The sequence below is a fragment of the Haliotis asinina genome, chromosome 3, assembly GCF_037392515.1.
Source record: "Haliotis asinina isolate JCU_RB_2024 chromosome 3, JCU_Hal_asi_v2, whole genome shotgun sequence".
Taxonomy (NCBI): domain Eukaryota; kingdom Metazoa; phylum Mollusca; class Gastropoda; order Lepetellida; family Haliotidae; genus Haliotis; species Haliotis asinina.
The window spans coordinates 18,236,910-18,251,895 of NC_090282.1; positions in this window are offsets into that span (position 1 = coordinate 18,236,910).

Consider the following 14,986-nt stretch of genomic DNA (forward strand, 5'->3'; position numbering starts at 1 on the left):
TGGGAGGACCTATTTTTACAGTATGCCTCATCATCTGACGTTGACACCTTATCTTTTCCAGACGCAGTATTAGCTGAATGACATATATGTAGAGAGTCTAATTTGTTTTTGTGCAATCAAAAACGTGCGAACCCAATGGTTAAGATGTTTCATTCATACCTTGAGTCGGGTATTTACAAGTTAATCAGTTTAATGCACTGTAGATATGGTCAAATCGCCCCCTCTCTTTGTGGTAAACGTACTATCAATACAGAAAAGAGCTCCGAGATTGCTGGACCATGAGTGCTCAGCATTTGCCCTCGAAATCTCCACAGTAATATGTATTCATCGACATTTAGCAGAGTAGTACTATTCTTGGACACTTGAAGACTGTGTCAAGGGAGGTAATCCTTACCATCTTGGCACTGCATTTTCCCAGGGTAATGTCGAAAAGGTTCAAGATGTACAATTGTTCCACATTCTTTGTTATTGATATACTTTGCGACAGAATTTCATTTTCACTCTTTTATTGAAAGAGCTAAGAGCACGTCCAGTCGGCAAACCAAATTCCTAAAACATAAGGTCCCTGCCAGTTTTAGACATCACTTATAACTGTGTCCCTTCAACAAACGCAACCCTCCAATATCATTTACCAAAGTTATTCATAGAGCTCGCATTCGATATTTCTATTGAATGCCTATCATCGCTCAGCTCATCATTTCAGCGTTGGTTTTCCCTGTCACAGGACTTATATTAGATAGTCTCTGGGAGAGTGATCCCATCGATCCGGGTCCACAGCTCGGAATTGTCGGTGCTTCTCTGTGTATTCTTTACGTTCCCTAGCAGCCATTTTGCGATGACATCCGGGGCAAAGCTCCCAGTTAGTCTACAGGCACGCGCTCGCTGATCAGAGGGAGTTTTCTTAGAGGCCACCGTTTGCTTTTGACGACCCTCAATTCTGTGTATGTGAGAGAAATAGTATTCTTGGGAGGAAATGAAAACGCTGGAATCCTGGTTTTGATATCTTGACCCAATCATCTTAGAACGTTTTGTCTAGTCCTGAGAGAAAGGCGATAGGTACACACAGGCATTAACTATTTCATTTCGCTTTGTTTATTCTGTTTTTAAGTCAAGGGGTTCCTTGACTTCAGTGAGAAACTCACAATATGCGATATTCATGGTATGAAATAGGCGATGGTACACGTGAATGTAAACATGTGTGCTTTGTTCAAATTTAATTGCATCTGGCTTCAGCGCAGTATTCGTCATATGGGTTGACGGTTACCAAAATATACCCTTCGGTTCTGAGAAAATATACATTTGGCGTTGTCAATAGTGTCGCGAAGTTAAAGAAATTGCCATTTCGATCGGATTGAAGTAGCATATATCACTGACCGTGGTAAGAGATTTAGAGTTGAGGTTTGCGATTGTCAGTGCTCTAGAGCTGGACACCTGGCACAGTGATCTAAGGAGGTCTCGATACCGGACAAATGAAATATGCACCTATGTTCAGTTATAGTTCAATGCAGCAAACAAGAAATGGTAGAACGATGGTGATGCTTTTAATACGAGCATCAATGTTACGTTTTGGAAACTAGTATTTCTGTATGTCAGTGGCGCTTAAACGTCTCAAAACGTTAGATGACGTTTGTAAGTTTGGGTTCAGACCCCAGTAATCAAGTATGAATACTTTCTTTCGCCCGTAAGGCGAGTAAGTAAGTTTTCGTTTTACCTTTTTTACTTCTTCTTCTTTTAATTCTTTGTTGTTGTTGAATGACTTTACTTATTTAACTTTATCTTTATAGATTTGTCATTGTAAACGGGTCACGGGTTTCTCTCACACTGAGCTGACAGATCCAGATGTTACTGAGTAATGTTGTAAAAACCAGACCCTCGTCCCGGGTCTTACTCACACGCTACAGCCAGGAAGTATCGGCAACGTTCCACACCATTCGGTTTACAGGGCCTATATCAATGTCACCTGCCAGTGGGCCAGTTTATTCTTCCGGGAGATAAAACGAAATATCTTGCACGTATATGAGAATTCGAGCTTCCCTTGACAACACGGATCAGACCGATTTTTCATCCTCAATCGATATTATTGATAACTGATAAAATTTGGGTACATACATTTCATACAAACTTCCACCAACCTCACGACGTGTCTCCTTATTGTAGGGGAAGCCCGAAGTGATGACGTGTAAGACGTTCAACCTCAAAGCATAAACAGGGTTAAACATTGATCTAAGGGAAACAACTCTAACTATTGGGTCATATACAGTCAGTCCAAAGGGCTATATTAGAGTACGTCACCGCATCACGCCAATATATTTGTCGTCAAGTAGAAACACTTAACGTATGTATTGCTTTGTAAATCGTTGTAACATTTCTTTTGCTTTTTTATTGAACATTTTTCAAACAAAAATTGGGTGGTTGATGCAAATCATTAAACAGAAAGTCCTCTCATGTCATCGAAATGTCTTGATAGAGAATGTATAGTTCAACTTCAGTTAATATGTTTGGCGCAAAAAAAACACTTATGGTCCTCGTGACTCTAAAACTGTATCGCCACCACCATCCACACACAAAAATAATTAGAACCATTACGCCCACGTACAACTGTATACAGTTTAGATCGTCAAGCTGACATCAAGATGAGGCAAACAAAACTAACCCTGATCTTGATCACGATGCGGCGTATTGCTAAAAGACCCATGATGATCCAGGTTAGAGCTGAACTTCAGTAACCCATGTTTGTCGTAAGAGGTGACCAACGAGATCGGGTGATCGGACTTAGCTGACGCTTGTTATCGGATTCTAATTGGGAAGAACAATCTTCATGCTGTTGATCACCGAATTGTCTGAACCAGATTATTTACAAACGGCCACCATATGGCTGGAATATTGCTGCGTGCAGCGATAATGTAACAGCTATAAACAACAAACCAACCAACACCAACCGCTAAAGCTCCATTTTTTGCTCCGGCATGTATTACTTGCATGTGTTTGAGGCTGTGACTAGACCGAATTTAAAACATCTATTTCAGATTGTGTTTGCGTTTGTTACCCAGGTTACATTGAAACGTTTATTTCAGACTTCATTGGTGATGAATAGCAAATCGTGATAATGGCCATGGTGGGTGTGAATTAGGAGACAGTCATACTCTGTTTCCATGTAGTGCCTGTTAACTGTAGATTTAACCGCGCTAAAATACATTAGGAACCGAACGCTCAGTGTGACGTTTCCAAATGTTAAATTGAGCGCGACACAGTATGTGTACCTCCATTTACCATAATATTGCCAAACGCAACCTCCTTGATATGAAACAAGGGGACGACCATGCTATGAGCTAAACACGGTAATATATATCGGCTAAAACGGTTTCTGGTTTTGTGATTTTTTTGTTTTTTGTTGTTGTTTTTTTATATTTTATTTGACCTACCATTTATAACAGGTATTGAAAGTTATTGCACAGCTCGTAACCAAACAAGCGCTGGCTCGCCAGTGAAAAGTGAAGCAAGATTTCTAAGACTACGTTCTACACCACACGTCACTACTATGACGTCGTACACTACACGTCATTACGCGTATGTCACCCTCCACGTTACCATGCAACAGACGGGGTTAATGTCACAGCTAATTAGGAAGGCACTTCACGCTTACTGCTGTCTCTTTGAGAAACACACTCAGCCGATTTCTTTTGCGTTTTCTGACAAAGGAGTAGTGACACACATAATTAGTATAATGTAGTAGAAACAAAAAATGGTATATGGCATCAAACAAAAAGTCATCAACATGAAAATGAGATGGTAATCATGCCTTTCAACAGTTCCAGCAGTTTCACGGGCGTCTATGTATATGCGTACTGTGACAGAGTGAGACGGGCATTTATGTAGACACTTTCTGTCGCAGAGAAATCATGTGGTCATGTGGTTGCAAAACTGTAAAGGTTCGACCAATTTCACACAAGGCAACTGCAAATACAATTTCCTAGATAATTTGAAAGAGCTGAACATTCGCTTTCGAACTCTGACTTGTAAACAGAAAAGATGTTACCCTGGAAAGGAGAATTGTAATTCTCTGCAGTAATAATCTCTTAAAGTCACATAAAGTGCCTCTTAAACACATCTCTATCTGCAAACGTCTAAATATTTCGTTGAACACATTGTAAGTCAATTGAGGCTACTTGTCCCCTGTTGACACATCTACTTCATATAGCCGTTTATTTCATACGGTCATTAACTGTCCGCCGTGTGTCCATCGCACACAAGCACCATAATGAAAGCCTCAATTCTCAATCTCCCGTTTGAATAGCTCATCAAGACCCTTTAGCAGGTGTTTAGACAGCCGCGAATGACACAATGCGTGTGAGAAAGAAGTCGTTACGTACACCATTGGTGCTTTCTCTTGGGGGAATATTAATGACAGATCAGATCAATCAGTCCAACTGGCGTAGGTCCAGACTCTCTCTACTACTGACCCTGCATCGCTTCACACAGAACATTAAATAAGTCTTGCCAGGTCCAACAACAATAGAGTCCGCCACAAGTGTGATTTCCTTGAAAGGGGGTTGCAACTAACCATCGCCAATTGCTTCATTCAAACCCTATTTTGTCACTTCATTCGTCAATTACTTTCAGTGCTGGGGCTAGTCCTTCGGGACTCTGTAGATGGATTATCATTGAAATCGTCCACCAGAATTGGCACGTGTCTTCTTCCTCTTTGAAAAGATAAATTCACAGTGGAGGGAGATTCTGGAATGTCTGTAAATATACATAAATCTCTGAAACACGTACCCTCAAACAACGAGGCCGGAAAATGGAAGTTTGAAGGGAGGGCCATTTGAAAACGCCTCGAGGCCTGAGAACACATTAGGTTACGTCGCCGTTCCAAAACACTATTTGGGTTGCATGTATGGGTTTCAGTGTACAACAGAAACGAAGTTATGTGGACGATTTCAGTGGACTAAATGATTGCCGCACTAGAATGTTTGTCGATATTGCAGCCGCAAATTGTCATGGTCGAAAACCAATCTTACTTTAAATTCAACCACTCAAATATTTTGTGCTTAAATAAATGTACGTTGGTAAATGTGTTTTTCCCCGTCGCTTCCAGTTTATTTTCAGGAATATGCTGACGGAAAACATCAAAAATGGGCTCAAAACTCTGTAACCAGGTTCTTGACAGGCATTTCGAAGTCGGTATTCTAATATACGACAAAATGTTATGGATGTTAACTTCTTCTTTATTGTTTACACAACGTTTCTGGGCTATTCCTTTCCCCTTCGTAAGGTTGATGACCTGTAACCGTCTGTGGAATGAAACCCTGGACTTCAGCACTGTACTCCTGAATATGTAGCCTTTGATTAAGCACACATATCCCATACATAGTTTCTCCCTCAATGTTCTTTTGTGCTTGAATATTTCTGTTTAATATCTAATGTCTTTTTTAATGAAAACTGGTTGTTTCCGGATTGAGACAAAATGTTTCGTTGTGTCACTGCTTGAATTAGTGAGTTAGTTTAGTTTTACGCCGAATTCAGCAATATTCCAGCTATGTGGCGGCGGTCTGTTAATAATCGAGACTGGACCAGACAGTCTAGTGATCAGCAGCATGGGCGTCGGTCTACTCATTTGCGAACCGACGACATGTGTCAACCAGGTCAGCGAGTCTGACCACCCGACCCTGTTAGTTGCCTCTTACGTCTAGTCGCCTTTAATGGCAAGCATGGGTTGCTGAAGGCCTATTCTACCCCGGACCCTCACGGGTCCACTGCTTGAGGAATATTAATCTTACGCCTACAGACCATTCGTTTCAGGGAAAACGATGCAATGTTTAATGTTTTCTTTAAATGCGAAAGAAAATAACGGTTTCCATTGGGAACGCTGTCTGTCCGACATTGTAAAAAACAATAAGTATAAAACCAGCCTGAAGTACAGTTTGTTTAGTTGTGGAGTGTATACCATATACAAGTCTGTAACTCAGAACACCATTTCAGTCTGTGTTACAGTCTAGGGAATATAAAAAGTAATTCAAAATGTCACTTATTATGCCATTAAAGCACATGTACTTTTCTAACGCTGGATTGTATTTTATATTTAGCAGTGCAATTTATCATTTAAAGTCAAAGTATTCAAAGTGCAAGACAAGCGGAAAAACAGTTTGCGTTTTTTCCCCATACATTTATTGGTGCGAGCCGTACGCTTGTTTATGCAACTTGCTTCGATAATAACTGCAAGCTCTGATATAAAAACACAGATTATAACTATTTCCCATGGTTATAACGTGTAAATGGTTTTCCTCAACAGTAATTGACCTTTTCAGTGTTGTAATTTATCTAGCGACTTGTTGCAATATTCAATTTTCTACATTATACTATTTCTTACAACATATTCATTTTTGTGTTATGGAAATTCCGAGATAAATTTTCGCCATTGATTTTCCTCCTCTAATCCCATAACGGCCGTCCATTGCAACATCCGGGTCCTTCTCTGTTGTGTTTTGATTTTATCTCCTACGCTGGAGAGACATCAAGGGAATGAACTCTGAAGGAATGGGACAAAAAATACCAAACTCCAAAGGTGCACCCATTTGCAATGTGTTAAGAGAAATTACAACGCTGCTACATTTTATCGATTCCAGCTCGCCAGTCGCCGGTCCCTCCGAATGACTCCCTCCCCCTTTCTTCCTTACAGTACTGCAATATAATGGAAGGGGAAAGTTAATCGTTTGAATTTCTTCTCCATCTCTGTAATTTATTTCCCCGATGGTCTTCAGCTTTTAATTGAACCACTGCCAAAGACACATTCAATTTCACTTCGTCCTCAAATTTGACAGCCTGCTACAGATTATGAACGAGTTTATGATGCGGGCCGTTCGATTAATGTAATAAATCAGGCAAATCACCAAATATTATTTTGTTATCTCCCGAAACAAGTTCACCGGACCTTTTTATAGCGTACTTTATAACACAGGGAGGGGAACGCAGAGGCGTTAATAGTACTAGCTTTATAATTTCCCTTTGATGAGCTACTTCAAAATCTGTATTCATAAATTTTCATACGACACTAATTACATCAAAGGTCAGTCTATATCATACAATGGAGACATAGCTCTGAACCATCTAGTGGTTGTAATGATTGCTATATGATGGAGTCAATGACGCTACAGTGGTTTCTAAGTAAACTATCACGGAAGTCGTCCACTAGGAATATGTCGTTAATGTAACTGTTATCATTTGTTACATACCAGAAGGCTTTGATGGACAGTGCTGGAACACAACCGCAACGGTTGCTTAGTTTTTATTGCATATGTCGCTTAATTAAACAATTCCACGTCATATCATTCTAACTGTAGAAAGTCCGTCAGAGTAGAAGCCTTCATGACTATTATATCGCACGAAACAGTATAACATGTCCCATCTTTGATATGTCATATGTTCCAGCGTATGTATGTTGGTAGGTAGGTAGGTAGGTAGGTAGGTATTATGTATGTATAACGCTACTGTATGTATGTATGTATGTATGTATGTATGTATGTATGTATGTATGTATGTATGTATGTATGTATGTATGTATGTATGTATGTATGTAGGTAGGTAGGTAGGGAGGTATTATGTATGTATGACGCTACTGTATGCATGTATGTATGTATGTATGTATGTATGTATGTATGTATGTATGTATGTATTATGTATGTATGACGCTACTGTATGCTTGCAGCATGTATGTATGTATGTATGTATGTATGTATGTATGTATGTATGTATGTATTATGCATGTATGACGCTACTGTATGCTTGCAGCATGTATGTATGTATGTATGTATGTATGTATGTATGTATGTATGTATGTATGTGTGTGTGTGTATGTATGTATGTATGTATGTATTATGCATGTATGACGCTACTGTATGCTTGCAGCATGTATGTATGTATGTATGTATGTATGTATGTATGTATGTGTATGTATGTATGTATGTATGTATGTATGTATGTATGTATGTATGTATGTATGTGTATGTATGTATGTATGTATGTATGTATGTAGGTAGGTAGGTAGGTAGGTAGGTAGGTATTATGTATGTATGACGCTACTGTTTGCATGTATGTATGTATGTATGTATGTATGTATGTATGTATGTATGTATTATGCATGTATGACGCTACTGTATGCTTGCAGCATGTATGTATGCATGATCTCTGTTCCCAACAGTAAGGATGATAATCGTATTGTGTCAAACATCTGTGGTCATGTAGTTGCAACATGTTGATATAATTTTCAATGAAATGTTCGCTATACATTATAACATTTTATTGTAATCATTGGTCACAGCAGTAACTGACACCACGTACTGGCGTGTCATTGCCAGAACATTATGGGTAACTAGATTCAGTTTGGTCCATAAACCGGAATACGAGGCACATGAACGAATCCCCCGACAAGCACATGCACAGACAACACAAATGACCACCTGAAAAAGCACGCGATCTTGCCGTGTCAGCCATAAAGAGGCAACAATTTGTTCCATGTCGGTACAAATGTTCTCTGCCATTTTAAACCTTCTCTGAGATCATGAATATTGAGAATATAAATTGTATCTGCAATTAATATTCAAAGTAATGACAACAGGTGTTCATGCAGAGGGAAAACATAGCCTGCCGGCTGCACGCTAACTACCCCCTACGACTGGACCACAACGAGTCGGAAACGAAATCCCATCGAGTCGGAAAAAGTGTGATATTTTCATGACCTAGTGTCTGTTACCTGATTTGCAATTCAAAACTTGTTCTACTTGAAGCCACGCTTACCAATATGTTTGGTGAAGTGGATCCTAGAGGGGGTTTTGTTGATTATGGGAAGTTGCATACAATACCAGTGACTGGCATGTGCTTATATCTACTGCCGTAGACATAAACAAACAAGTACATGAAATGACCTCGCGAAAGCAACGTGAACGTTAATTTTAATGCCTTATGACAACATTAGGAAGTTAAAGATAGAAAGAGACAAGACAGAAAAATACAGACCTCTGGCTGCAATTTATCTATGATAACTTAAACTGACACTTCGTCGATCAGGAGGCTAAAATGCACCCCAAGCATCGTTGGACAGTTGGACAAGGACGCAATTGATCGGTTGTTGATTAAATATTATCGTATATTGACAGAGTGGTATTGCTCTGCCTTGACGCTACCATCGATACTGTCATGAGTTCGGCATTACAGCAAACAAACAAGTTCAAATATAAAATTGCATTCACATAAAACATTGCATACAAATTTAATCTGGTTCAGTTAAAACAAACACAAACAGGACAAAGTAGGGTCTATCCTACATAAAAAGCCAAACTCCGACCAAGTAAACGGTCGCGGCGTCGGGTGACATAATATCATTACAAACTAAGTCAAGTGCACTTATGACTGCAACAAAATTGCCTTCCAAATATAGACAGTCTCTACGTCCCAGTCGTCGCTCAGGCGGATACAAGTGAACCTTTGCCACGCTATCGTTATCAACTCGTATGACGGGATGACTATTCCGTCACTTGCATCGATAATTCCTATTTTGATGTCCTGCGTGTTAACTTCTAATGTTAGGTTACTTCCCCCAGAAAAAAATCATTCTATCCCATAATGTATTATACATTCGGGACGGAATAACCTTCCTGATGGCGCAGTGCTGGAGAACGTTATCAAGCCATAATGCCCTGTGTCTTAGGTAAACAGCTAATGTCTTGACATTTCCGTGTCCATTTCTCCTAAAATACACCATGCTTGACACAACAGTCTACTACAGAATTGAAGAGTTACTGTACTACGTTTAACTGATTTGAGTGCATTATAAACCAGTCACCTGATTCGGCCTTCATGCTATCACTCACTATTCTACCTAGTGCTTAAGCGATAAGTCCAGGTATTTGAAATTGAGATGGAATACATTTGTGACGTCACGTTAAAGAATCCAGTATATTTTGGTATTGTTCCGGTAGAAGTAACGGAGCCCTATATTTTGACCATTAGAGCCGAAATGACTTTTTTGTCAGAATAATGCCTTAATACAATCATGTCATAAGCTCATGTGTCATTTCTTCCACACATTTTTTGATTACATTTAACGACAGCAACTTGATGGGACATTTGCTCCAGCCTGTAGAATATCTCTTCTTGTACGGATGTTCACGGGTACATAAAGTCCTTTACAAAGGTTCGTTTGTTTGCACTTTGCAATTTTCAAGCTATTTAGCGGGTTGTGGTAAATAAATCAAGTCTCGACCATACAATCCAGTGATCAACAGCATGAACATCGATCTACGTAAGTGGGATACCATGGCGTGGCAGCCAATCACCGAGCCTTATCAAATGATCACGTTAGTCGCCTCATAAACAACCACGGTTTGCCAAGGCCAGTTCTAAACAAGAAGTTCAACTCATCCTGTATTCAGTACAAGAGAGGATGGACACGTCTTCAGGTAAAAAGAAAAACCAACAAAACTTGGTGGACCATTTCTGTCTGAGCTGACAGACATGTCCATACATATTAGTATACAATATTTTATGTACTATTTGCATATGTCAGCTATTTACTGTTCATACTGAAAATATGATGCTTACACATAATCCAAGCCAAATGTGGAACGATACACTTGTCAGACAGACACTTGAAAACAACAGTGGACAGAATTGGTTCATTCCAATACAGTTGTCGATTTCAGTATTTTGCACTCCGCACCACGCTTTGGCGTATCCGCGCTACCCACTCCTTAAAACTAATATCAACACCAGCAAGGTCCTCGAAGGAGAAGGGTCACCATTAGCATTGGTCAGAAAGATCATAGTATTGCACTGTATCGTATCATGTTAACAGTTCATGCTAGGATCTTCAGATGTAACTTTTGATTGTTCATTTTGTCGAAGAAAAGTTTCATTCCAAATACAAACAATTCTATCAAGATAAAGATGAGTAAAATGGAGACACGGTTTAGCATACTTCCATTTACCAAATCGCCTTCATTTTATAACGAATAGCACCAACGAGCGCACTGCGGCACCATGTATATCTCAGACAATAAAATATAACCTGAAACAACAAGCCACTGAAAGTAATATAGATAGCATTAGAACACTTTCATCTTTTCTACGATATTTTCATTGCAGCTTTAAAAAACATTTACTTGATTTTTAAGTTTCATCTGTCTCGTGGGTAGCTTCGGAGCAAATTGCATGTCAGTCAGACTTCATGCCCTGAAAACTTAAGCACCATGAAGATTAAACTGTATGTGCATTCCTGAAGTGTTGCCGTTCTCAACACGGTTCATCTTGGACCCCTGCTATCAGCTGAGGTAAAGCATAGTAATCGGCCTGGAACACGACGGTGCCAATCAAGCTGGACATAAACCTGACGTATCTATCTAATAATCGACGAGCAACGACGGGGCTGGTTATGTAACACGCAATAAATGTCTAATGTTATATATAGCCCATATCGACTGACGCTTTATTCCCGGCCTAAAATAGGCTACTGGGAGTCATGAGTGTAGGCAATGCATTTATTACACAAACTTTAACTCATGATGGGGCTACAGCTATCTGACGAGTTGATGCCTATGTCCATTACTTTCAGAATGTCACGGTATAAACTCTTGGATGAAACATTTCGGTTTCAGTGTAGTTGTGAATGTTTTTTTACTGACGAGTGTGTATGCTTCGAATACATACTGGACAAAATAGTTAGGGATATATGTAAATTTTGAAATTCTGAATAATGATCTATTTGTTCACTCACACACTAACAATAAATCGATAGTCCTAACTTATATTTTTAACAAAGGTCGTTACATAGAACATTAAACCAGTAAAGTACGTTTTAACGATCATGCTTATGTCGAACTGACAGATAATCCGAACTATTTTGGGTCCCAATCACATGCTGGTTATTTCAGTCGAAATTCCTGTAAAATACTACAGTTGTGAGGAACTAAAATTAGAGGTCATCTATAGTGTGTTAAAACGGTAGTTTACCTCTTGCAGTGAAAATTGTGCAGTTATGTGGTTGTCGGAGAATAAATGTCTTAGCACCGTTGACTGCTATATACCCGCTATATGACGACGGTCTATAAACACATACCACCAAGCTTTTCACAGATCAACAAGATCAGACCAGTGATAAATACTGCACAGTCAGTCAATCACAGATACTGAAAGACCCATTTATAATTTGGAGTTGATAATTACAAACGCTATGAACTAAAATATTACCTTGAATCTCAACAAGGTGAAACGAGTTAACCGTAACAATAGTTACTGTATAATGTAGCATCAATATGTAGCCACTGTTTCATTACACTTGATTTCAAACCTGTAAGACAGTTTAAAAGCCAAGACAGTATAAGTCAGTTGCTGGGGATTGTGCATCAGGTGTTGTAAACGTCGGACGGAATTTTCTGCTGTGGTTATTTCCATGAGCCACTGAATTGATCTTTTATAGTCTATCAATACTGTGCCAGAGTCAGGTGGAATGTAAATGAAACCGTGTTCCCCTGTCAACATAACCTCGACATATCTTGCCGAGGCGATATAAGCAGACATTCCTGTACAGGTGTCCAGAACTCCACATGGCTATACTGCAATAAATCTCAAGTCAAATGTTCACTCAATCCACGGGACACAAGAAACGGATGGTCCAGAGAGCCAGGAATCATCACTGCTTACGCGTATGCACGGGTCACTAATGCCTTAGCTTCCAGGAGACATTAGGTGCTCGCAGGAGAAGTAAACTTCGTTACGCGATACAGTCTCAGACAGGAAATGAGCAATCTGAGGACAACTGATAGTCTATAATGTAATATATCGTCGACGATGTCCACGCGATCTGTCATCCGACATGTTGTCTAGATCTTTATATCAGATGCAGCTTTCAGTTCGCGTTGCCATACACATGTACATTTACTCATGCGCTTTACACTTTCCTTTTATCCATGAGTTGATACATAGCCACCTTGGTGATGACGTAGTGCTTGAAACGTTCGCTCGCTACCGTAAAGGCCTGAGTTTAGTTCCATCAGTGGGTACGGTACAACGCATGATGCCGGTATCTCGTGTCTCTGTCTGAGCATTATTGCTGGATTACCCGGCATTATGCCGCTCTCAGGGATGGATTCTTTAAAGGATCGTTTCTATATTAGCATCGTCATGACTTCATGATCAAGGAAGCCTGACAGTCCTCCAAACTACGAGAACCAGCACATTTAGAGATAGTATTTGCACTTTACAAGCAACTGCTTTCCACACTTGCCTATCGTGTATTAATGACAAATACGTTTTGGGTGTTTGTCTTCTTCTTTATTACTTGAGGGACAGTTTAAGTTTTAATACAAAGTTAATTTGGTGTACACGTGATCGCTGTTTGACGTGAAGGCTTGACGTTTGGCGCTTGCCGAAAAAATCACCAATTACATACGAGGCAAGACTGGTCTTACTTGACAGAATAAATGAAGTTAGTAAAGAAGTTAATTCAGCACGCGGTAATATGTCTGTCACGAAGGTATTGGACACACTCCCTTGTGCCGGAATGAGACGAGACTGCAGCTCTTATTGGCATCCCCACTGTCTCCCTCCGGTATTAACCGTTCCATTTGATCATTACAACGAAAAAGCAGCTCGCCTAAACCAGAGGTATTCTCAAACCATCCAAATACAAGTTTTGAAACTGTCTATGCAAATATTATGGAAAGCAAACAATTTGGTTAGTTCACAGATTGCTTGTGTGCAGAAACAGCCTCGTAAAGACTTTAATACCAGTATGGAAGCCTGGTGTATGTCTGGACGGCGCAGATTCGGAGACATTCCCCAATAGATCAATGTCGTAATCACCACCTTGGTAAATTCACCCACGGAAAAAACTTGTCCCTTTGTCGACCCAACAGGGACCCCGATGTCTGATTGGATGGACTTCAGTGTGACCTTCACGGTGACCTACGACTGGCTGCTTCCAGTGTCCGAAAACAAGACAACGGTTAATGAGAGAAACATGTGCGTCGATTTATGGCGAGAACTGGGAGTCAGCTTCGTGATTTGCCGATTTTGACAGCTGATTGCGGATGTCAAAGTTTGAGAGGAGAGTTTGAGTACAAATTTGCGGTTGATCGAACTGCGGAGCGATATCGCTCAATAACAGACTCGGAAACTTCATCCTAAATGTTTGCCCATGGAAACACAAGCAATGAGGTAAAGATTAGGTCTTAAGATAACATAAAGTTAATTGATATCTGAAGTCATCAGTGTTCACATAAATGCAATATTTGCGTATAGGGTATTCAGAAAGACCTTCGCTTAAAAGAATCAATGGTCAATGATATGTCAAATTATATTAATTATATGGAGTCATATGAATCAATTGGTAGGTACAGAAGATGACAAGGTGGTGAAAATTGATACTGTCCGAGACAACATGTTTTTGAAAGAATAGGATGTGGATGATGATAAGCACATACGTCTGATGACATGTTCGATCAATGAATAGTATTAGTGGGCAATGGCATGGCATCATGAGATGGGATTGCTGAACCTAATTATTGGGTGGAAAGGTAGGAATAGCGGAACTGATGGAAATATTTATTCAAATGCTGCAAAAAACACAAGAACATTTTTCCATTGAAGCCATTTGTATCCTGCATCTTTCAGTTAGTGGGTCAGCGTGTCATCTTATCGACAGTTACAAGTATAATTGTTGAAATCCCCTATATGTAATATCCATCTTGTACTTGGCGCCTCATGTGTTGGCTTGCATATTATTGATGCCTTAAAATCGAGATTATGTCATGATTATGTGAGTCCGATAATTTGTTTTTGGTTCCTGCTGAGTTAACGCAAGATAAGGGGACTGCATAGGTCCTCAGGTACGTGGGCTATATACATATCCTGTGTCGTATAATGCCAAAAATCATCAATGTACAGCTGAGTATCTGCAGGGATGATGCAGTATCTCCTAAGAACTTGACGTCAACAA